This window comes from Miscanthus floridulus, chromosome 11 (genome assembly GCF_019320115.1).
Source record: "Miscanthus floridulus cultivar M001 chromosome 11, ASM1932011v1, whole genome shotgun sequence".
Lineage (NCBI taxonomy): Eukaryota > Viridiplantae > Streptophyta > Magnoliopsida > Poales > Poaceae > Miscanthus > Miscanthus floridulus.
Window position 1 is genome coordinate 90225964 of NC_089590.1, and position 25338 is coordinate 90251301.

Here is a 25338-nt window from a genome sequence, read left to right on the forward strand (position 1 = left end):
TACTATGTATCTACACATGGTGTATATGTAAGTATATTGATGAACTATTAATTCCAAAGAATATGAATTCCATACTAAAAATTGAAGAGCTCAACGTGATTTATAACTTTCTAGTTAATTAGCAAGATTTTTGGAACTGTAAATAGTTTTGCAATTAAAATCCTGTCAATGCTTCTTGGGTCCACCGCGCCGCGCCTGCTCACTCGCCTAGGGTCGCCAGGCCACGGCGCAGAGCCGCCTGCTTGCGGTGTGGCCCCACCCACTCGCACGATCAGGACCGAGCTGGACCAGACGGGCGGCGATTCCACGAACGAAGACTCACAACTGCGCCACTGGACTACCTGCTCGCACGAGGTAGACCGAGCTGGAGCAGACATGCAGCGATTCCCCGAATCGGCGATGATTCCGTGGAGGAATACTCTAATAGGACAACAACGGCTGAGGGCCACAATTATTTTTTTATATAATTTGTTTTAAATCAATGACACGATCAGCGGCATCTCTACATCTGATTGGTACTAGTATACTAGTAAGTAGCATTTTCTAGGTACAGCAGGGCCGTGTTCGGCTGCTAATATAAGCCGAGCTGACTTATTAGTTATGGTATAATTTTTTTTTCTCTTAACAAATCAGTTGTATAAATCAGTATAAGCGGCTTATAGACCTGCTGAACGAGGCCTGTACGAAGCATTGAACGAAGCCAGTACATTTCACGGACGACACACGTCTGTGTAGTGTTTTGTTGTTGAGGTGCGGTGTGGAACGGAAGCTGCCCGTCCGTCCGAGCTAGCCGATCGCGAGAGTGAGGGACACATCTTAGCCCTGGAGGTGGCCGTGCCGAGCCCAGAGACAGAACAGCAGCACGGCAATGGTGGAGGTGAGGACGGACGCCGACAGGGCTAGCAAGGCGGACGCCCTGTACCCTGCTGCAGTCCCCGGGTGGCAGGATGTCGCACGCGCGCACGTCTCTCTCCAAGTACACCTGCACCGCGAGAGTGCACATGCCGGCCGCGTACGTTAGGCACGACAGCACCTGAGCATGAGCATGCAGCAGGCCGATGCATGCATGCATGGTCAGTCACCAATAAGTCATACATATTACTACACCGGGAATAATCGAGCTAGAATATTGGACATGGGTGCTCACAAATTCGCCGACGACGATCGCCGCGGAGGCGCCGCGCCCGGGGAGTGGAGCGTGGAAGAGGGTCACCGCGGCATCGTACACCAGCCTAGCTTGTTGCGCTTCTGATTAGCTGAAAGCCCAGCACGGCCTCGAGAAACCTGGGAAACAGATCGAACGAGGACAATATATACAGAGTCGAGGAGTCAAATAAGTAAAGTATATATATGGATGAATGTTTAAAAGGAACATGAGAATTGGTTACCTGATTGGGGTGTAGTCATCAGCATCCCTCGCTGTACTCACGTGGGCAAGAGACAAGTTGCAAAGCACGAATACGCCAGCCCTGCAAACCAGAAGCGCAGTTGCAACCAAGACCCTGTGCCGTGAAGAAAGCGCTGAAACTTGCCCCGTTCGGCTCGCTAAAATTTGGCTGAAACTGTCTCAAAAACATTGTTCTGACTAAATTGTTGTAAGAGAAAAACACCGTTTCGGTTGAAAAAATAAGCCGAACAAGTCGGTTTCTAGGTAAGCCGAACGGGGCTGCCATGTTTGCACAGATCATGCTGCAAACTCCAGTCTTAGCACCAACGTACGCGCGCACGGTGGTGTACTGCTGTAGATGCTATTGGTGAAATACGAGTGCGCAAGCATGCAGTCCGCTCACCTCATTCTCTGCTGACTGGGGCTCCGATCGTCTTGCTTGTCGAAGAACTGACCACGAAGAACAAACACAAGGAGAGCACCACGGGAAGTTGGCACGCGGAGGAATGGAGATCTATTTATATACAGCCGGTTCGTTTTGGTTGGATTGGCTTATAAGCTATGGCTGAAAGTACTGTTGGCTAGTTTGGTATGAGAGAAAAATATTATTCGTTGGCTGATAAGCCAAGACTTATAAGCCAGATACAGACTGTCGAACGGGCTGATAGATAGAAGACGCCTGCTGCTGCAGGAGTGCGCAGGAAAGGTAGTGTGGGCGTGTCGTTCTTGCTTCGACACGGAGGCTGCCTGCGAGCGTAAAGGTAACTACTGAAACCCTGCTCAGGCAGCCAAGCAACAAGCACAAAAAACTTTTGCCATGCCGTCGTTCCGAGGCTAACCGCGCTGAGTAAGGCAGTGATGCTCGTCTAGAAAGCCATCCCATCTCACCGGTGCATTCATAATAATGGGAAAAGTAAAAGCACACAAGCACAAGCATACGTAAAATTCAAGTGGGGAAGGCACACTTTCATGATGCACAGCTGTATCTCTAAATGGGGTAAGTAAAATTCAAGTGGGGAAGGCAAACTCTCAGGATGCAAAGCTGTATCTCACGGTGGTTGCCAGAACGTACGTAATGTATACAGTCGTTCGCTTGCTCGTATACGATCGTGGATTATAAACTGAAATAGTATTTTTCTCTCACACCAAACTAGCCAACAGTAAATAATCCACGATCGTTTATGACGAAATGAACATGCTGATAGTCTATGATACGCTCTCAAGATCACTAAGATTTTCTCCAATCACAGTGTTCGGCTTCCTGCCAATCAAGACAAGTGTCACTCATCGCTAAGACCCACCACTTGCCTTTCGACTCTTTCAGTCACTAATTAAGGTGTCATCCGCTATGAAGCTTTCCCGTCAAGGAAGGGGTCTCCTCACCCCCGCACATTATGTCACAGCTAGCTACTTCACACACAAACATCAGAGGATCGTCCATATCGCCTGAGAGGCACCAAGCCTCCAAGTATTCCTGCACACCGTACCAAGATTACAATGGCATGCAGCCCAACACTCTTGCTTTCATAAGATACACTACTACTGTAGATATGATGGAGTCGTGAACTCGTGAACATACATCAATAAACTAATTCCAGCCATCGTATCACCATAATTTATGTGTTTTTTTCGAGAACATACCTTATCATGTATTCATGTGTTTCATTAAGAGGATAAAGGATTATACGACACGACTACGAGAGAACCCTCGCTGCGCAGGTTACAACTACCAATGTAGTGGCAAGCGACTTGGAACAAACCAAAGCAGCAAGAAAAAGTGAGGGGAGAGGGATCCTGAACCCAAAGCCCTAACCGACTGAACCTATGAGAAAAAAGAATACAATGGGCCTACAGAGAAGACAACCACGGTGGCGAAGCATTCACCAAGATAAGCCGAAACGAGCATGGAACAACAACAAAGTATCCTTCATAGAAGAGTCCAAAGCAACCTCGATGGCAAAGCATCCGCCAAAGGAGAAGCCAACGCGACAATGGTGGCAAAGCATCCGCCAGAGAATAGACCAACAACGGCCAAGCATCTGCCAAGAATGGTTTCGGCAAATTATCCGCCACGAAAGCCAAACGACCGCAGCAAAGCTTAGGCCAGGAAGGATGACCCAAACAAGCATTGTAGGACAGGTCATTGCGAAGAAGGATGTGAAGCACACACATGCACAATACAAAACTACCTTGAGGACCGATAATGCAACAAGGATGGCAGCGGCAACCATACAGGGTAACAGGAGCAGCCCAGATGGCCTCGGCAACCAGGCCAACAAGGACGACCGCATAGGAGTGTGCAGTCTCCAAGCCTTGTGCACACCGGGATGAGGTGGTCTCCAAAGCAACGCCTCCTGGAAGGAAGTGACATACAAGAGGACACCATCGCTTGTCCGAGGAACCAGACTTGGGTTATCACCCAGATGCAACATGCAACAAAGGCCGATGGATCTTCAATGACTCTCCAAAGAGGTCATGTTATAAGGGCATCCCTAACAAGAATCCAAAAAGCTAGCATAATTTATATTTTATTCTGTATAGATGAGAGAGAAGGCTAAAAACATTCTACTTCTAATAACAAACATTGATAGAACCATTAATTCTGATGAAGATAAAGTTTATACTAAAAAATAAAAGAGCTTAACACGACCTATAACTTTCTAGTTGACAAGTATTTTATCGCAACTATTTATAGTCCCAAAAAATCATTAAAGCTCTCAAATTTTAAGATTTAAATTTTTTTCAAGCAACCTTGTATGTTGATATGGTCTATACCAAACTTGTATTTCTCAATGCAATCTACAAATTTGTAATTGACAAGTTTTTTTTATTTAAAGTCGTGTAGAGGTCTCAAATGTTTGTTTTGAGTTCTTAGATTTTTAGAAGAAACTGGAACCGTTTAAAATTAGATTCTAGGTGCAAATAATAGAGAATTTCAAGGAACGCCCTTGTTTATTTTTAGATCGTGTAGGATTCGAATGGGGAAAAGAATCGAACTTGCGGTTTTGGTACCGCAGACTTCTACTCGCCTTTCTTTCCTCCACCACTAGATTTTTTCCGTCCGTTGCCCCTTCTCTTGGGCTCGCAGCGCCGCCTCCCTGCTCGAGTGGTCGCCAGGGCCGCACGGCGCAGAGCCGCTTGCCCATCTGCTCGCGGTGTGCCCCCACGGGCCCACCCGCTCGCACGTTCAGGACCGGGCTGGACCAGACGCGGCGACGATACCACGAACCTGCCTGCTCGCACGAGGTAGGCCAAGCTGGAGCAGACATGCGGCCATTCCCTGGAGCGGCGATGATTCCGTGGAGGAAGACTCGAACAGGACCTTGCCTGCTTTGCCAAGACATATATGGGCAAGAGCTGGTGCAATTGCTTGGAGCCTTTTCTTTTTTGAAACAATTGCTTGGAGCCCTTTCTACACTTATTTTTTTCCAACCCATATGGATTTGAATAAAAATGAACCGGTTTTCCAACTTAATACATTTTATTAACGGTAGATCAAAAGCGATTGCTATGTTTCCAAAAAGGCTCTTAAGCATCTTCAACTCCCATGAGGCCCTCTACTTTATTTTTTGGTAGTAGAGCAAAAAAAAAAAAAACAGTCACTACTCTTGGTGGCCCTATACTTTTCCTCTCCCACTACCCATATCCGGTTGGTAGCCACCCAAATTCTTCCTTCAGTTGTTTCCTCTCCGCGTGAGCTCGCGACGCCTCCCCTCTGCCCCGCCGGCGTCCCTGTACCAGCATGACGACCCACCACCTTAATACATTTTATTAACTGTAGATCAAAGGCGATTGGTATGTTTCCAAAAAAAGGCTCTTAAGCATCTTCAGCTCCCATGAGGCCCTATACTTTATTTTGGGTAGTAGAGCATAAAAAAACAGCCACTACTCTTGGTGGCCCTCTACTTTTCCTCTCCCACTACCCATATCCGGTTGGTCACCTACTTAGCCACCCAAATTCTTCCTTCGGTGTTTTCCTCTCCGCGTGAGCTCGCGACTGCTCTCGACGCCTCCCAGCTGCCCCACCGGCGTCTCTACACCAGCATGACGGCCCACCGACGGCCCGCCTACCTCAGCGCGGCGAGCCTGCCGCCTCTCCTCCATCCGACACGGACGGACCTCCTGGCTCGGTGCGGCTCCGCCCTGGCACGGCGTGGTGGCCTTGCCCAGCGCGAGCGGACCTCCTCAAATGCATTTGGGTGGCTTTGTTTAGTTCAGGTAGTAGTGTTGCTGGAGAAAACATCATAAAATGGATATTATTAGAATGATAGCTACCCAAACGGATAAATAGGGGGGGGGGGGGCTGCCGGGGCTACAGCTCCCTAGTGAGCATGATTTCTTCATTAGACTACGGTTACTTAGCCTCAAATCATCATTAATCTCTAGTTCTAACCCTAAATCTTCATTATTTAGCCCCCCTTTTCCCATCCTGCATCCGCCACAGATGCCCACGACACTAAAGATGGCACCAGAGGCAGGCTACAATACATGCATGAGCAGAATCTGCAACTACTGCTGCACGAATTGCACCAACGAAGTCAAACATCCCACAAGGATTTCAGGGGACACAGACGAACAGTACTATCCAGTGCCTATGCTCAGAACGGGGTGAATGCGAACAAGGTTTTGAAAGATGAAAGTGTGAGGTTTAATTGAGCTTGGCCCGTTTTATATTCAACTAAATCAATAAAATCCCAATGCTCATCGTATCAAACTGCTAGGTGCAATTATGTTGTAATCCCATATGAAAAACTGGTTAGAGGTTGACTTCTGATTTATATGGATGGTTTATTTGTGCACATGTTGCAAAATTAAGAGATGATGAGGAAGGCGTGTCCACGTGATTTGGGGTAGGTCCACTGCTTTGCTGGCTCGAGAGTGTCCACGTGAAGCCGAGCCGGGAGGGTGAGGCGCGGTGATGGCTTGACGAGCCGAGCCGAGAGAGGGTGGGGAGTGCGGGTGGGGGGGGGGGGGGGGGGGGGAGCACCCTCCAGGCTGGGCGGAACTACTGGTTGGTTCGGTCGGTCAGATTTAATTGGACTCGGCTATCAAATATGGTATTATTTTAGAAATATATTTATAGAGAGAGAACTAATAGCCTGTAGTTGGGTATAAAATAATAAGACCCAACGCTCGTGTGTCCGGACCCAAACCAGCTGCCCGACCGAGTCGCGTCCCACCCTTTCGTCTCAGCTAACCCACTCCATCCGCACAAAGCTCGGCCCTCGGCTCGCTGAAACGACCCAGCGGCTGAGTCCACGTGATTTGGAGCGAGCCATCGTCATGCGCCCCAAATCTCGCCCGTTTCACATTGACCATTTGGGAACTTCATTCGTTCCCAGTCCAGATTCGCCGCCGTAGATCCCCTTTGGCATCTCGGCTCCGAACTCATTGACGGATCCACCACCAAATTTTGGCCTGTTCCAATGTCTGGTCCATCGATCGAGGCCAGTTCGTTCTGCTCCGTAGTCCGTCCTCAGGACTCATCGGTAGGTAAAATTTATTCTGATCTGCAGCATGTTCGTTTCGTCGTAAACGATCGTGGATTATTTATCGCTGACTGGTTTGGTGTGAGAGAAAAATACTGTTTCAGCTTATAATTCACGATCGTATATGATCAAGCGAACAGGTAAAATTTGTTTTATGGGGAATACTGATCTTTTTTTGAGCAAATCGATTTATTTCATCATTATGCGGCCGTATTGACGAGTATCAATTGTTTAGCTGTGGACGGGAGACTACAGCGGAAGTGCCTTGCTTGCCGCAACGACGATTGCTGGACACTGTGCATGCATGTCTTGATTGCCCCCTTCAACAACAAACTAACCTCCGTCGGCGACCACGATCCGCGTACGACGAGCACCTTCAGGTTAGTTTTGGATCCCCGTGTATTCCCCAGAAAACAAATTCTTTTGCAACATGGTTTTGCGTTCAGATTTTTTTTTGTCTCAGTGATCAACTACAGGAATCTTAGCGCTCGATTTCTATCCTGATCAATTGCGTTGTGTTGTGCATCAATCACGATCCTTTATACGTTTCGATTTTTTACGTTTTGAGTAGATCTTGATGAAAATTCCTCGCTGCCTGTGCGCGAGTCTCTGCACACCACACCTGGGCTGCATGCATCTATGACCTATCCCAATTTGCTAGCTGATCTTGCGATTTTTATTACTATTCATCAATCTTGATTAAAAAATTGGTTTTGCCCTCAAGCATCCAACAGATTACTATCCTAACGACGTCAATTCATCAGCAATGCCTGCCGGTTGCTGGGCGTGATTTTCTATTGCCGTGACTCGGCCAACAAGATGCAGGTTGCTGACAAGCCTTCAACTGGTCAATTCATAATTTTATTCCACGTAAATCTCATACATGTTCCTATTAAAGCATCATATTATTTACGATTGTTCTTATTTTTTACGATTTCGGGCAATGAGACTTCTCGACAGTAGCTGGTTACTTTACAGAACAGCAAACAGACATGTCTATTGATCTCAGTCTGACCACTAGTCAGCCACTAGGATGCACGTGTTGGAGTAGTGCCATATAGAGAATGTGCAAGAAAAGCAATGTTCAGTTACCTTTGAGATGACATATGTAGTTTCACAATGTGTGGGACGGCGTGTTGTATTTTTTGTACTGTACCTAGTACTGTCATTTAGAATTCGAGCCAATATTTTACTATGTATTTGCTTGCTTTGTCGCTTTGTATTGTTTATTTAAATTAGTTGGATTAGTAGAATACAAATTTTTTGTAAATATTTCTTAGTGCAGATTCTCGTAAATATTTCTGAGTGCAGATTCTCATAAATACTTATGCAGATTCTCGTAAATATTCTCTCAAGAAAAAAGATTCTCGTAAATATTTTTTAATGAAAAATCTCATAAATATTTCTTAGTGCAGATTCTCGTAAATATTTCTTGGTGTGAATTCTCGTAAATATGTTTTGGTGCGAATTCTCGTAAATTTTACTAGTTATATCATGACAAAAAATGTAATGTAATATATTTCATAAATCAAATATAAAATACGATCTTCTTCCCCATAAATCAAATATGATGGGAACATGCACGTAACTGAAAAATAGAACTACAGACGAGACAAGCATTCTGTCGGTGCAGAAAGTGACCAACACATAAATATTTGTAGTTTTGTTGTACGTTGTGATCAGAAAGTGGTCAACACATAAATATTTATAGTTCTGTTGTACGTTGTGATCGGAGGTGGCCTAACACTCAATAACACAGGGTTTATACTGGTTCAGGCAACGTGCCCTACGTCCAGTTTGAGTCGGTCGGTGACTTTATTCCTGAGCCCAGGTACTCGAAGTTTGCCTTGGGGTTACAAACGGAAGGGAGAAAGATGAGGGTACTAGAGGTCCGGTCGGACTCCGGTCTGAAGGGACGAGAGTGACGGGAGCTCCGCTATGTGCTAAGTGTTTGAGCGTGTGCTCGAGGTTTGAACCTAGTGGTTCTCCTGTCGTGTGTGTTGTTCGAGTTGTTGTGGACCGATCCCTATTAGAAGAGAGTGCATCCCCTTTTATAGATGAAGGGGACGGTCTTACAAGTGAGAGAGAGAGAGTATGTATGCTACTAAGTCTTGTTGCCCACGCCAATGGGTACTAGATAATGGCAGGTGCCTACAATACTGTTTTAATGTCAGATGCACGTGGGAGGTTGCGTCGTCTTCTTCTGGTATGGCAGACATCGGTGCCTGCCATACTGTTGATGCCTAGAGGCATGTAGGGGGTTTTACCATGTTCGTTTGGTACGATAAATGTCGGCGCCCACAACATTATTGATGCCCAGAGGCATGTGGGGGGAGCCTTACCGTGTTTGTCTGGTATGGAAGTTGATGGCACCCTCAATACTGTAGGAAAAATATTGGTGCCTACAACACTGCTTGGGAAGGTCACAGGGTACTGTCCTGCAGGTGTATAGGGTATGGTCCTTTGTATTGTGGTTGACTTGAGTGCCCTGCCTTACTTTCTCCGTCTGTTTCCTAGTCCTTACCGAGCGGGCGTCCCCGATCGGTTGGTCCCAGTCAGCTCTGATTGCGCCAGTCGGAGAGGAGCTGTAAGCAGGGGTTCGGCGCATTCCAGGTCAAAGAAGCGGATCGGAGTCGGAAGTGGTGTTTGGCCAGGCCTTCCGGTCAGAGAGGCCATCCGAAGGTGGGCTAGAATCAGAAGCGAGCACTATTCTTCTTCCGGTCGGAGAGGCGGGCCCGAGTCGGAAGCGGGCGTCGTTCCTCCTCGCCCAGGCCTTCCGGTTGAAGATTTGGATCGCCCTTTCGGCCTGTCGTTTAGGTTTTTAGGCCGGCCTAGAAGTTGCGCGTCATTTGCAATGTTGTCTGCTGGGCCGAGCCTTTGTTGAGAAGTTAGTCCATGAGGGACCCCGGGTTTACGAACCCGACATATTCAGTTAGCAAGAAGGCAAGCATTCAGTAGCGACGAGGCAAGCATTCAGAAGCTGAACATTCAGTAGCGATGAGGCAAGCAGGTGAACAGATTCAATTTTCATATTCCCTCTGAGGCCATGCACGTGCCGCCTGCAAAGCTCACCTCCTCCATTCGGGATGCGCCTTGCTCGCCCTGCCCCGCCGGCACGACCCCGCTCTTAAGGTCATGTTCGCTTTGCTGAAAAGACAGACTGAAAAGTACCGTTGGCTGATTTGTTGTGAGAGAAAAATATTGTTTCTTCGCTGACAAAATACGGCTCATAAGATAAGCGAACAAAGCCTAAGGGTGAGGCCGCCACACTCTTGTCCCTACCGGCGCAGCCCCGCTCCTCCTCGCCGGTGGGGCTCTGCTCCGCCCCGGTGCCGGTGCCCTTCTCGCCCCGCCCTGCCCTGGTGCCGGCGCCGCCTGCTCGCCGCTCGCCCTCCGCGCGTGCGCCGATGAGGACAGAGAAGATGGTGTCGGTGAGGATTTTTGGCATGATTTTTTCCTCGTCCACGCGCAGCTGGATACCGCCGCATAACTCGAGATGACCTCTCCCTACAACGTGAAACCAGCCATCGAGTTCATTTGGGAGCACTATCGAGGACCTAATACTGGGGTACCCAGTGAGATGGAACTAATAACCATTGAACGTTGACACTTCCGGTCAGACAAGAACGCTACTACGCTTCTTGCCCGAACGACGGAAGATTGGTCCCACCTCTGAAAGGTCCTTGTGTGGTTTTGATAATTAAGTGACAACCTAGGTGGACTAATGGTATTTATGTGAGATACATAGGCAATTAGTCCACAGGTACATGTGTGTGAGCAACATATGCCATGAAGGTGAAAATGGCTTAGAGATGTTGCAAAGCTCACACATGTGATGATGAAGGAGCTCATTGCAAATGACATTGAGTCATGTGATCAAGGTGGAGAAGATCAAGACATAACTTGGCTTGATGGACCGGTTGCAAGCGTGAAGGGCAAGTTGGAGGCTTTGGAGCGATGGACCGTGTGGCGGTGAAGCTTAATCAAGACTTGGCATCGATGGACGAAGGCAACGGTGAAAAGCAAGTGAAGTCAAGATCGATGAACCAATATGATCATGTGATGATATGAAGTGGATCATATCATTGTTGATCGTGTTGGTGCATGTGTTGCATCGACATTGGAGGAGATGGAATAAAATCCGCAAGGCAAAGGTATAACCTAGGGCATTTCATTTCACCGGTCATAGGTGTGTAGAGAAGTTTATGACCGGGTTTAGGATAGATGGCCGTACTATCAAGAGGGGCAAACTTGTTTGCATATCGGTCATCTAGTGCCACTCGAGTGATCTAACTTTGCATCATCGCTAGGATTGAGTGGCGTGGCAAGTTGAGTGGCTAATCCTTTGAAAAATGATTTGTGAAAATGCTAACACACATACACATGGTGGTGTCCACTTGGTGGTGTTGGCACATTTACAAAGGAGATGAAGTTGGAGTTGATGTGGATCAACTCGGCAATGGAACAGAGGCGAGAAGGGTTCGAAATTCCACCGATGAAGTGTCCGCCCATAGAGTGCGGATAGTCCGACAGTGCCACCGGTGCCCTATACAAAAAAGACATGGTCTCACAGAGTGGACCGGACGCTAGTCACGTGGTGACCGGACGCTGGGGTCCTGCGTTCGGTCAGTGGTAGCAGTGAGAGCGCAGGCATCGGTCTTCGATCGGACGTTGGCGCTAAAAGTGACCGAACGCTGGTAGGGTGTGTCCGGTTAGGCTGATGTACGGTGATGTAGGCGACACAGAGAAGTTGGAGAAGGACCAGACGCTGATGCTACGTCCGATCGTGATCGACCGGAAGCGCTCGGTCGCTACTAGAACCTTAGTGGAAACGACCGGACGCTGGGGTCCTGTGTCCGGTCACTTTGAGCAGCTACGTCCGGTCATCACTTGACTGTTGAGATCAAGCAACTGAGGTTGAACAGAGGTGACACGTGGCGAGCATCCGTTGACCGGACGCTGAGGTCCAGCATCCGGTCGATATGACCGACGCGTCCGGTAAACCCGAAAAACGCCCAGTGAAGGGGTAACGGCTAGTTTAGCCTATGGGGCTATAAATAGAAGGTGGTCTCGGCCATGGCTATGGCTGAGCACCTCGGAGAACTTTGTGTCCATGATTGAGAGTGCTTGGGAGCCCTCCATCTCACATATGCTTGATAGTGATCATCCGATTGTGTGAGAAAGTGATTCTTGTGCAATTGCATCGTGAGGTTGCATCGAGTGACACTAGGTGATCGAGTTACAAGCCAGTAGTGCTTGTTACTCTTTGAGGTTGCCACCTCCTAGATGGCTTGGTGGTGGTCTCCGTCGAAGCCCGTAAAAAGCTTGTGCGGTGCTCTAGAGAAGAGCTTTGTGAGGGGCATTATGCTCGCCCCACGGGAGCCGCGAAGAGCAACTCTAATTGAGCGTGTCATTGAGCTACCCTCACTTTCAGGGTAGGTTCTTGCGGTGCCTGATGTGTGGGCTTGGCGGGTGATGCCAATTAGCTGTCGAACCACCAAGTGAGCGGTCGACACAATGGAGACTAGCGTGTTGGCAAGCATGTGAACCTCGGGAGAAAAATCATCGTGTCAACCTTGTTCTTCCCGTTGGTTTGCATCCCCGTTACACAAGCTTACGATTACTTTCATATACATTGTGCTTATGTAGTTGCTCTTGTAATTAGTTAGCTTGTGTAGCTCACTAGTTACCTTCTTGCTTGTGTAGCATAGAAATAGCTCCCTTGCGTGGCTAATTTGGTTTGTGTAACCTTGTTAGTCACATTGCTTAGTTTGTGTAGCTAAGTATTTGCGCTCTCTAATTTGGCTTTGGTTTCCTTGTTATTGAGCATTGCTAGTAAGCTTAGTTGGCTTTGTGCTTTTGCTTACTAGCATGTGTAGGAGCTCCCTTGTTGCTTAAAGTACTAGTCGCATAGGTTTGTGTGACCTTGCTTATAGAATTGGTTAGGTGAGCTCTATCTAGCCTGACACCTTTGTTACTTAATTAGTATCTTTGGAAGGTGCTAGAGAACATTAATAGAGGGGTGTAGTCTTGGCTAGACCGATAGTTTTAATTCCGCACTTGTTTCGGTTAGACGACGTGATTAATTTTAGAAAGGACTATTCACCCCCCCTCTAGTCCACCATCTCAACCTTACAACCTCGCCTGACCCTCGAGGGCTAGACTCTGCCCCGCTCGATGGCTAAGGGCTGGCTCTGCCTCGCCCAATGTCTGAGGGCAGGCTCCGCCTCGCTCGACCTCCGAGGGCTAGACTCCGCCTCGCCTGATGGCTAAGGGCAGGCTCCGCCTCGCCCGACGTCCGAGGGCAGGCTCCGCCTTACCCGATGGCTGAGGGCTAGCTCCGCCTTGCCCAACGACTGCACCCTGATCCTTCATAAAGACGAGCATAGGGTACGACAGGACATTCGAGTCAACCGCAGTATTGAGGGCCATGCCCAGTATGCCTGTAGGAAGGCACCGTTAGGATATGATGGGACGGGCGCTTTAAGCCTTTTCCGACCTAACAGTGTTCGAATAGTGTTGTAGGCGCCCACTTTTGTCCCACAGTGTTGTAGGCGCCGCCATCAGCTCTCGGACACGAATACTAACACAAGCATGCAACAACCACTACGATCAAGATAGAATTCACATCACCTATAATGATGGACGTAGGGTCACTTCCCCGTCTACTCTCCGAAGGGTCACAGCTTAGCCCTCTAACATGCCGCACCATCTACCGACGTAGGATGGGACGCACCCACTTGCTGACAGAGGCCAGGGCACGGCCCTCTAAGGATTAGCAAACATGCCATTCCTAACACGGACTGCCATGTTAGCAGGGTAGGCACACGGGAAAAGGAAGACCCGACTCCCCCGAAGGACCTTCTTTACCTTTGGTTTTTTCCTCTTTCTCCCATCTGTAACCCATGGCCCCCCTTGGTCTATAAAAGGGAGGGCAGGGCACCCCACTAAAGAGACTAACTTTTGATCGATCGTTTTCGACAAATAACACACAACACACAGCCATGCAGCAACCGAGCTCTTGGTGTCCTTTCGACCTTTCCATCAGAGACTTGAGACATGTCCCTCTCTCCACCGTTAGTACCCCCTACTATGAACCTTTTTCGGTACTAATAACACGAGCAGCAGTGGACTGGACGTAGGGATATTCTGCCCGAACTAGTATAAACCTTGTGTACTTTAGTACACCATCCGAGCCTAACGCGCAATAATTATAAATTCACTAGCCGGTGTTTGTTCGAAACACCGACAGTTGGCACGCCAGGTAGGGGCCTTTGCGCGTTCCAAATCAGGCCTTGGATGGCTACCCACATAATCAGATGGGTCCCAGGCGCACACGTGCGCTTTGGTGACCTAGACTTCATCATCACGGTGGGGGGAGAGTTGGCGTTGGCTCATGTCGCCATCTAGTCCCTCCCCTCCATCAGCTCCAGCTACAGGAGGCTTGAGCGCCAGCTTGACATTTCCCTTGGACCCTAGCTATCCAAGGAGGACCCACACCGCCTCACCCTCTCTCTAGAACACTCCGCATGGAGCGCCTCGATGACGCTTCCATTCGGTCTTCGCAATGCCACGGTGACCATAAGCCACCTTGTGGCACAACGCGCGATACTGCCTCCCGCGAACAGCGAGTTCATGGGGATGATCGAAAGCATCATGGAATCCCTCCATGGCCTCCTCACGGAGGGCCCAGGGTTGAACTCTAGCTCTGACTCCAGCAGGGGGATCCATCACCCCTCCCAGGAATGTTTTATGGCGGAAACCCCCGAGGGACACTCAAAAGCGTCTTCGAGGAGGAGACTACTCCGGCAGGCAACCTCAGTGGTGGAACCAAAGGGGGGACAATGGCCCCGCCTCATGTAGGGGTGGAGCAGCTGAGAGCCTGAAAGTGGGAGATAGACAAAGCCGGACAACAGCTTGTTCGGGAGTACATGGAGGTCGATTAGGAGATTGAACGGCGCGGAAACGGTGGGCGCGCATGCGCCATGGCCTGTGATGTAAATCGAAGGATCATCGCCGATGATCAAACCCTTCCTCACTTCACTCGGGAAAGCCAGAACATCGCCACCGCAATGGCCTTGCTTCATGGCCTTCTAGAGGCCGCAACGCCCGAGGATCATCGGCCCCCCATGAAATACGCATGCTGCTCGAGCGTGCGACGGCATAGCAGGCGGAAAGCTCGTTGTCCCAGCGACACGAGCTCGATACCAGCTAGCATACGCCCTCGGTGCATCCTGCCAGGGATGCATCAGTCCACCAAGCACCATAAGGCGGTAGGCAGCGCACTATGGCCCTGATACATCAGCGTCTCGGCCGCAACCACAACACACACAACACCATCGACGCCCGCAGGAACACCTACAGCGACCCAAGGGAAGGAGCCTGTCGCGGCTGTCATCCTCGACGTGATGAACACTATGACAGCAGCGAGGATCAAAGCCCGAGCCCTAGCCTGCCAGGGCCTCAGGCCTTCAACCGACACATCCTCAACATTGCGTTCCCACCAAGGTATCGACCACCTACCAATATCCCTAAATACTCTGGGGAGACAAACCCTAGACTTTGGCTTGAAGACTATCGGCTTACCTGTCAAGTCGGTGGTGCGGATATTGATGACTTCATTATCCGCAATCTTCCACTGTTCTTGGCCAATTCAGCACGAGCGTCGTTGGAACACCTGCCATCCAACGTAATCTAGAGTTGGGTGGATCTAAAGGAGATCTTTGTGGGAAACTTCTAGGGCATGTATAAGCGCCCTAGGAACCCATGGGACCTCAAGAACTGCCGTCAGAAGGCCGGTGAGACCCTCCATGGGTACATCTGGTGCTTCTATGCAATGAGCTCCCTAACGTCGCCGACACCAACGTGATAGGAGCCTTCCTGTCTGGGATTACCTGCGAGTCCTTGGTTCATAAGTTGGGACGCAAGGGCCCACGAACCACCAAGGAACTCCTAGACATCGCTACTAGTCACACCTCAGGAGAAGAGGCGGTCGGAGCGATCTTCGATCACCTCGAGGGCAAGGCAAGGCGGGACGTGGGTGCCGGCGAAGGCACCTCTAATCGTTTCACCAAAAGGAAGAACAAGAAGCAATGGCATGAGGACTCGCTCATGGTCGCCGTTGACCGTAAGGGTGGTCGAAAGCCCATGGAGGGCACTCCGAACCACTTCAAAAAATTACTCGAGGGGCCGTGCCTAAACCACGCCTTTCCCATAAAGCATCCACTCAAGGACTACGGCCTCATGCGGAAGTTCTTGTCCAGAAGCTCCAACAAAGGAGAGCAGGGGAAGGGACCTGCCCCCACTACAGATGACGCCGAGAAGGACGACGGCTTTCCAACACCGAACGGCTGCTTTATGATCTTTGGAGGATCGGCGGCCTATGACTCCAAAGGTTGTCAGAAGGTCACGTGTCGTGAGGTCTACATAGCCCAACCGGTCACACCTCCCTTCCTCCTATGGTCGGAGTCCACCATAACCTTCGACTGGACCGACCATCTGGGTACCATCTCGCACCTTGGAAGGTATCCGCTTGTCGTCGACCCGGTCATTGGCCCAAAGCGACTCACCAAAGTACTGATGGACGGAGGTAGCAGCCTCAACATCAAGTACGCCAAGACGCTTGATGAGATGGGCATCGATCGGACGAACCTCCGCCCAACCTGATCGCCTTTTCATAGCATCGTGCCCGGGAAACAGGCCATGCCACTCGGATAGATCGATCTGCCCATTACCTTTGGGGATCAGTTCAATTATAGGACTGAGACCCTCACCTTTGAGGTGGTTGGGTTCCCTGAAACCTTCCATGCCATCCTAGGACGACCATGCTACGCGAAGTTCATGGCCGTCCCCAACTATACATACCTCAAGCTATAGATGTCGGGCCCCTATGGGGTCATCACTGTCTGCACCTCCTTCTAGTGGGCCTACAAGTGCGAGGTCGAGTGCTGTGGCCACGCCACAACAATTGTCGCCTCCGAGGAACTCGCCGCCCTCAAGGAGGAGGTCGCCGAAGAAGCGCCCGATGCGAACAAATCGACCGGGTCATTCGAATCGACAGAGGGCTCCAAGGGGGTCCTCATAGATCCTAGCAGCTCAAGGGTACAATGGTAGGCATTAGTACCATGCTTTCCTCCAAATAGGAAAGCACGCTCATTAACTTCCTCCGCGGTAACAAAGACATCTTTGCATGGAAACCCTCAAATATGCTAGGCATTCCGAGGGAGGTCGTTGAGCATACCTTGAAGATCCATCTAGGCTCCAAGCCAGTGAAGCAACACCTACATCGCTTCAATGAGGAGAAGCGCAGGGCCATCGGTGAAGTGGTAGCAAAACTATCAGCGATCAGATTCATCAGGGAAGTACACCACCCAGAGTGGTTAGCTAATCCCGTTCTCATGCAAAAGAAGAGCAGGAAATGGAGGATGTTCATAGACTATACGGGCCTCAACAAGGCATGTCCAAAGGATCCGTTTTCTTTGCCACGCATAGACCAAATAGTCGACTCTACCTCAGGGTGCGAAACCCTTAGCTTTCTTGATGCCTACTCCGGCTACCATCAAATCGCAATGAAAGAGTCCGACAAGCTTGTGACGTCTTTCATCACCTCTTTGGATCATTCTGCTATGTCTCAATGCCATTTGGTCGTAAGAACATTGGGGCTACGTACCAGCGTTGTATGCTCAAATGCTTTAGGGACCTCATTGGGCGGACCGTTGTGGCCTATGTCGACGACATCGTAGTTAAATTCAAATGGGCTGACCACCTCATTGATGATCTTGAGTAGACCTTTGCAAAACTCTGAGTGAATGGCATCAAACTCAACCCTAAGAAGTGTGTTTTTGGGGTCCCAAGGGGTATGCTACTCGGCTTCATCATCTTTGAGCATGGCATCGAAGCCAACCCATAGAAAATCTCAGCCATCATAAGGATGGGCCCAATTCAGAACATAAAAGGGGTTTAGCGAATCATAGGGTGCCTCATCGCTCTCAGCTGATTCATCTCGCACCTTGGTGAATGAGGTCTCACCCTTTATCGACTCCTGAAGAAAGCCGACAGCTTCGAGTGGACATTCGAGGCCCAGGAAGTGCTTGACATGGTCAAACTACTTCTAACAAGGCCCCCGATCCTAGTTCCTTCAAGCGACGAAGAATCCCTCCTGCTATACATAGTGGCCACCACGCAAGTGGTCAGTGCTGCCCTGGTAGTAGAGCAGGAGGAAGAGGGGCATGCCCTCAAGGTCCAGCACCCTATGTACTTCATCAGCAAGGTACTATCTGACTCCAAAACCCGCTACTCCCAAATCCAGAAGCTCCTTTACACCGTCCTCATCACCAAGAGGAAGTTGCGCCACTACTTCGAGTCGCATCCCATAACGATTGTGACGTCGTTCCCCTTCGGTGTGGTCATCGAGAGCTAGGATGCCACAGGAAGAACTACAAAGTGGGCACTCGAGTTGATGGATCAAGGCATCATGTATGCCTCCCAAACGGCGATCAAGTCCTAGGTGTTGGCGGACTTCATCGCTGAATGGACCGAGGTCCAAACACCACCGGTGGTCGTCGATCAAGAGCACCAGACGATGTACTTTGATGGGTCGCTGATGAAGAAGGGTGTCGGTGCAGGGCTGGTCTTTGTGTCACCCCTCGGGGTTCGCATGAGGTACATGGTTCGTCTCCATTTTCTCTCATCAAATAACATGGCCGAATATAAAGCACTCATCAATGGCCTACACATTGCCATTGAGTTGGGCATCCGATGCCTCGACATCCGAGGCGACTCCCAACTGGTTGTCAACTAAGTCATGAAGGAGTCTAGTTGCCACGATGCCAAGATGGCCGCATACTACCAGGAGGTCCGACGACTAGAGGATAAATTCGACGGCCTCGAACTCAACCACATCCCAAGGCGCCTCAACGAGGCGGTCGACGCACTTGCAAAAGCAGCGTCTGATCAAGAGCCGGTGCCAACGGGCGTCTTCGCCAGTGACCAACATAAGCCCTCGATACGCTATGAAGGGGCAGGATGGGCCGACAATGGCTCATCTGATCCAGCCCCAGGGGCTGACCAACCGATGGCTCCCTCTGGCCCTGAGGTCATGGAGCTTGAAGAGGAACCAGTGATAGAGCCCGACCCTCTAGATGACTAGAGAACACTCTACCTTGACTACCTCCTCTGTGACACGCTGCCAATGGACAAGATGGAGGCTCGACGGTTCACACATCGCGCAAAATCCTTTGTTCTTGTAGAAGGCAAACTCTACAAACAAAGCCACATCGGGATCTTACAGCTCTGTATCCCAGTCGAATAGGGGAAGCTTCTACTGAGCGATATCCACAGTGGGGACTGCGGTCACCACGCTGCACCTAGAACCATGTTTTGGGAATGCATTCCAACATGGCTTCTACTAGCCCACTGTAGTAGCCGACGCCGAGCAAATCGTACACACCTACGAAGGGTGCCAGTACTATGCTCGGCAAACTCACCTCCCAGCCTAGGCACTCTAGATGATCCCCATCATATGACCCTTTGTGGTCTAGGGGCTCGATCTTGTTGGGCCTCTCAAAAAGGTGTCCGAGGGCTACACCCACTTGCTTGTCACCGTAGACAAGTTCACAAAATGGATCGAAGCTCGACCGATCTCTGTCATCAAATCCGAGCAAGCTGTGCTGTTCTTCCTCGACATCATCCATTGCTTCGGAGTATCGAACTCCATCATCATAGACAATGGCACATAGTTCACCGACAAGAAATTCATTCGATTCTGCGATGAACAATACACCCGTCGCGCACCCCCGAACGAACGGGTAGGTCGAGCGCGCAAACGGCATGCTCCTACAGGGCCTCAAGCCCAGGATCTTCAACCGGTTGAACAAGTTTAGCGCACGCTGGGTTGCCAAGCTCCCTACAGTGCTCTAGAGCCAAAGGACAACTCCCAGCCGAGCCACTGGCTACACACCTTTCTTCATGGTCTATGGTTCTGAGGCTGTCCTCTCGATGGACCTCGACTACGGAGCACCAAGAATCAGAGCATACGACAAACAGGGAGCCGAGGCATCCCACAAAGACACCATGGACCAGCTAGATGAAGCTCGCGACATCACCCTCCTCCGTTCAGCTAAGTACCAGCACGCGTTGCGTCGGTACCACAGCCGACGGGTGTGGGACCGAGCCTTCAACATTGGGGACCTGGTTCTCCGCCTCGTACAGAGCAACAAGGACCGTCACAAACTCTCCCTGCCCTAGGAGGGGCCCTATGTTGTCGTGGAAGTACTCCGGCTAGGCGCCTGTAAGTTGAAAACCCTCGACGGCGAGGTCTTCACCAACGCCTGGAACATTGAGCAGCTACGTCGCTTTTACCCTTAAATAAACGCATACTCTTTCTTATCAGTTTTGTCTCCAAAAAATCCCCAATCTTTAGTGACTTCCGACCCCTACAAAGAGCGAGGGGTCGAACCTCACTCGGGGGCTGATATAAGTACGTTTATCTTGCAAACATTCTTTGAGTTTTCCCTCTTTTCTCATAGCGAGTCCTGAGGGCTAGGATTTTGGGAACAAAATCTGAGTATAACTGGTAGGACTACAGGAAACCCATGCCTCGGTGGCTATGGCCTCCTTGCTCACCAGCATGATCAGAATTGGCTCGCCCGCACTCTGAGTTTTCACGACCTTAACTATGGGAAGAGTCGGAAGGCACCAAGCCTCTTTTACAAAAAGAGGGAGGAAAGCCAAAAGGTTGTTTGCCATAATGAAAGTTGAAAACTTATTCATTTTTCGCACAAATTCATCGCTTACAAAGTAATTTCATCATGAAAAGGACTGATGTATTGATAAATACAAAAATTGTTCACTCGAGGGCTCCCCCACAAACTTATTCTATTACAGTTTCTGACTAGTTCTACCATGAGTATTACTACGATAGTCGTGCCATGCTCTCCATCAGCGATATCCTATTGCCCCGCGGGATCCTCAAGGGCACCGTCATCTGCAACATCGAGCACCACATCAGCGACTATGGCACCTCCGCGGGGGCGTCCAGGGACTGCGCAATCATCATCAGCGGCAACCCTGACAATGACACCTCCGCTGGGGCGTCTAGAGACGGCGCCATCATCATCAGTCGCAACCCTAACAATGGCACCTCCACCGGAGCATCTAGGGATTGCGCCATCGTGATCTGCCGCAACCCTAACAATGGCGTCTGCGCGGGGGACATCCCCCACTGAAGAAAGGCCGCCATGAATGATGGCAAAACCGACGATGCTCAGCACCCTCTAGTGCACCTCCTCCTTCGACAGAAGCGGCCCCTTCTCAGCAAAGGCGGCAGACACCATCCTATCTATGTTGGATGACCTCCATCTCGACATCACACTCTAGATTCACGAGCGGATCTATGAGTTTTTCTCTCCCTAGCATTACCCTCTCTCACTTAGGAACCGCTACGATGCACGAACGCATTCGGTGGAAAGGAAGGTGAAGAGGTAGCGGCTCAGAAGCAGGCTAAGGAATGGGGCGAGAACTCCCCTCTCCCTCCCTATTTAAGGAAGAGGCGCAACAGCTGAGGAAAGGCGAAAGGTTGGGACGAAAAACTCTCTTCCTTCCCCTATTCAATGCAGATGGGAAATCAATGCCGATGGGAATCCGAGGGGATGCGCCTGGACCGACGGGACATGCCCTGGTCAATGAGATGTTGCCTGGTCAAACAAGACATTGCATGGGCATGGCCCACCACCACCACACATCGGGAGTGAGAATCAGGGCACACCCGCTTGCAAGCGACTTTCCGCTTCCCCAGGCAGGACCATGGAACGACCCGATGATGGAACCCCCGTCCAGGGGGGGCCAATGGGCCTCCTAGGTCGATCAGATGGCCCAGGTAAAACAACGAATGAACGACCGCAGAAAGATAAGCACCTCTATTACTTACTTTGTGTGTTAATTTCATTACCGAGCGTCCAACCCCTGCAATGGTAGGGGCACAGACATTGCTTGGGGGTTGCCGAGGGTGTCTACTTGTTTAGACATCCTCATCGCCTGACCCCTTCTTATGCTTAAAAAACTAGAGACGCGGGGTGCAGGTGTAGAACTTTGAGTAGAACTGGACGAACCGTTAGACCCTATGCCCCGACGGCTACGGTGTTTTTGTTCACCAGCATAATTGAATTCACAGTTCCTCGTACCCTGAGCTTCTGCATCCTCCTTCTTGAGAGGGGTTCGGAGGGGTCCGCCTATAGAATCTCCTTCAAGGAGAAGCTATAGGTCGCTTAAAGTCAATCGAACAGCTCAAATCACCATCGAGAGATAGAGACGAAAAATCATGATGCCCGTGCAGGTCACGCCGGCCCCATCACTAACATTGGACTCAAAACCCGCATGGACATGTCCGGTAAGAACTTCTTGTCGCTCATACCACCAAGGTAACATTACCGACACCCGAATTCGTTTCAATTAAATCGCACATTAATCCCATCATCTAAACGTTGCAAATGCGATCTTCACATCTCAACACTTTGTGTCGCGCCACGAAGTGGCGCCCGCCTCATTCGATATGAGTGGCAACTGACCAAGGTTTGAAGGCCGGCCCGTAAAGGGCTCGAGGCCGCCTCATGTCAAATAGAGCCAGGGGAGAAAAACCATAATGAGCCCCAGCGGCCTTGCCCGACCCCGCTCAGAAGTGGACAAGGACATCTCGACCTTTCTCGTTCGATTATAACCCCAAGCCAAACCCATAGAATCTCCGTCGAGGAGAGGCCAACGGGCCACTAGAGCCTTCTGAAAGGCTCGGGCATCTACCGGGAGGCGGGTTAAGAAGTAGTGGAATGCCACATGAGGGCTCTGCCGACCCCGTCAGTGAATGATGGACCCGGATTCCACATGAACATACCCGCTAGCGAGCTCATTGAGCACGACACTCGAGCCATCGAGGCAAGTGTCGTCAACTCAGCCCCTTCGGTTGCAAAAACCAAGGATGGGGTGACGCGCGAAACATGACCGACCCCTGTCAGACCCTAAGGGGCTTGGGAGCTCGAGCCGCTCAATTCGAGATCAAGAGACCGAGGTTCGAAGGCTGACCCATGAAGGGTCTAAGACCGCCTCGCATCCAATAAGAGCTAGGGGAGAAAATGCAGATGAGCCTCAGCGGCCTTTGCCCAACCCGCATTGAGGCTGGAAGGGTCATCACAACCTTCTAAGTTCAGTTAAGCCTCTTGCCGAGCCCATAGAGTCCCCATTAAGGGGGAATCTATTGGAAGGCAGGTTAAGGAGCAACGGAACGCCGCTCGAGAGCTTTGCCAACCTTATCGAAAAGTAGCGGGATCGGAATCCATTCAAACATCCCTATTAGCGAGCTCATCAGGCACGTCACTCGAGCCATCGAGGCAAGTGATATCGCCTCAATCCCTCTAGTTGCGAAAAACCATGAACGGGGCGACAGTCACAAAATGAGCTAGCCCTTGACCGAATCCCCACCATGCGCGGGGGCTCAGGGACGGTCGGGCCAGCGATAAGACCAAACGCACGGTCACGGAACCATCACCAAAATCCAAAGTAAGGGGTATGTGCGAATACAGGAGCAAGTTCGATACCCTCATTTTGGTCTCCAGTAACATCCAGCCCCGACAGCCGTAAGGGGTTAGATCTTACCCAGGGGCTGACAAAGGTACAAATACCTCCTCTTTTTTGAAACATTCATTGCATCAGACCTTTTCCTCGCGCTAAAGATTGTCGGCAAGGTTCGTGAGAATAGATAAATGAGCACGCCTAGTAAGACAGCAAAAAACTCACGCCCCGACGGCTATGGTAACTTTGCTCACCAGCATAATCAAAATTTCCCCCTTATACACCTCGGGCCCTATGGTCTTAACAAATGGAAGGGTCGGATCGCATAAACCTTTTTTCTCAATTGCAAAAGGGAAGAAAGTAAGATCAAAACGAACAAAACAAGATTATGAAACAAAACTATTTTCGGACACGAAGCTACCGACACTTGTCCACATATTACAGATAAATGTTTGGCAAACTTATCCAATGAACTACTTCCTCGAAGGGAGAACCATGTCTTTTAGCCTGTTCGCCAGGTTCTGCACAATGGGAGTCACCGCCTTCTCAATCTCATCTAGCTCGGAGTTTTCGTAGCCAGGCGCAAAGCCGAGGCTCATTACCTCCAAGTTGATTTCCCGATCATAGTGAGAGCAGGCAACAGTAAAGGCTTAGGTGATCCTAGCGTGAAAGGCATCCTCCTCAAGTTGGCCCACCCGTGCCGTGATACCCATGGCATGGGCCGCAAGTGAGCTGGTTTCTTCCGGCTGCGCCACCCCTAGGTCATCGAAGACCACCTCGACGGCGACGCATAGGAGATCGTGCTCATCACTCTTAGCCTGAAGAATCCCCCGCACCTCGGCGAGCTCTATGCCTAGCCTGATAGAGATGTTCTCGGCCTCCAGCCTTCACCCGGAGGGAGTTGACCACCTGGTTTGCCTCGTCGCGCTCTCGGATGGTCCGATCGCGCTCCTCACGGACCGAGCCACGCTCTGACTAGAGTCTTTCTGTGGTCTGGCGCAGCTCGTCTCGCTCCCTACGTAGTCGGGCGATCTCCCCGATGTCCTGATTCGCCCTCTGCTGCAGGGCCATGGACCTTTCCTCGACCCTTAGCTTGAGATCCCGCTCCGTCTCTAGCTCAGCCAGGAGGTCGACAGCCCGCTGGCTGGCCTTGACATCCTTTTGGAGCAGCTCGTCCCGCTCCTTTTGGACCCTGGCGGCCGCCTCCTCGTCCCGTGGCACCCTCGCCGATGGATCCTAGAACATCCCATGGACCTCCTCCACGTCTCGACGTGCCTCGGCTTCCCGCTGTTGGGCAACATCAAGCTGGGTGCTCACATCTCCGCGTAGCCAGGCCTCCTCGATGAGGTAGTCCCATTCAGCCTTCTGCTCATGGAGGAACTTGGATTTCCCTTAGCTACGAGCAATAAGAGACTAAAAAGAAGACCAGTATCAAAAATGCGAAAATATAAGAATACATGAAGAAAAGAAGAAAGCGGGAGGGAAGATCAAGCGCATACCCGGCCAGTGGGAACAATGACGTCATGCAGGATGCCCTTGGCCTAGCTCAAGGCATCCATCATGGCCAAGAACCCAATGTCGAGACGCTCCCGCTCCACGCTCTCGGAAGCATCATCGAGCGAGAAGAGAGTCGACGTTGGGACCTGAGGCACCATCCACCAGAGCGGTGGCTCACCCTACGTAGGCAACCCCCTACTGATCCTCTCCACCACCGCCACTACACCCAGTTACCCTTCAGTTGTGCCCTCCTCTATCCAGCCTGCCTCGGGCGTCGCCGCTAGGGCCGCTAGTGGCATGGATTGTGCCGCTCCCTCGGACACCACCACGGCTATGTCCGGCTGCTCCTGACTTGGTGCGATCGCGGGCACCTCCACTTACAATGCCGAGGGCTCGACTTGCGACGCC

General features: G+C 50.6%; 1 pseudogene; it reads left to right on the forward strand.

Moving 5' to 3' along the window:
• The first annotated feature begins 868 nt into the window (after positions 1-868).
• LOC136492428 (uncharacterized) overlaps positions 869-25338 on the forward strand; it is a 35222-nt pseudogene continuing 10752 nt past the window's right edge.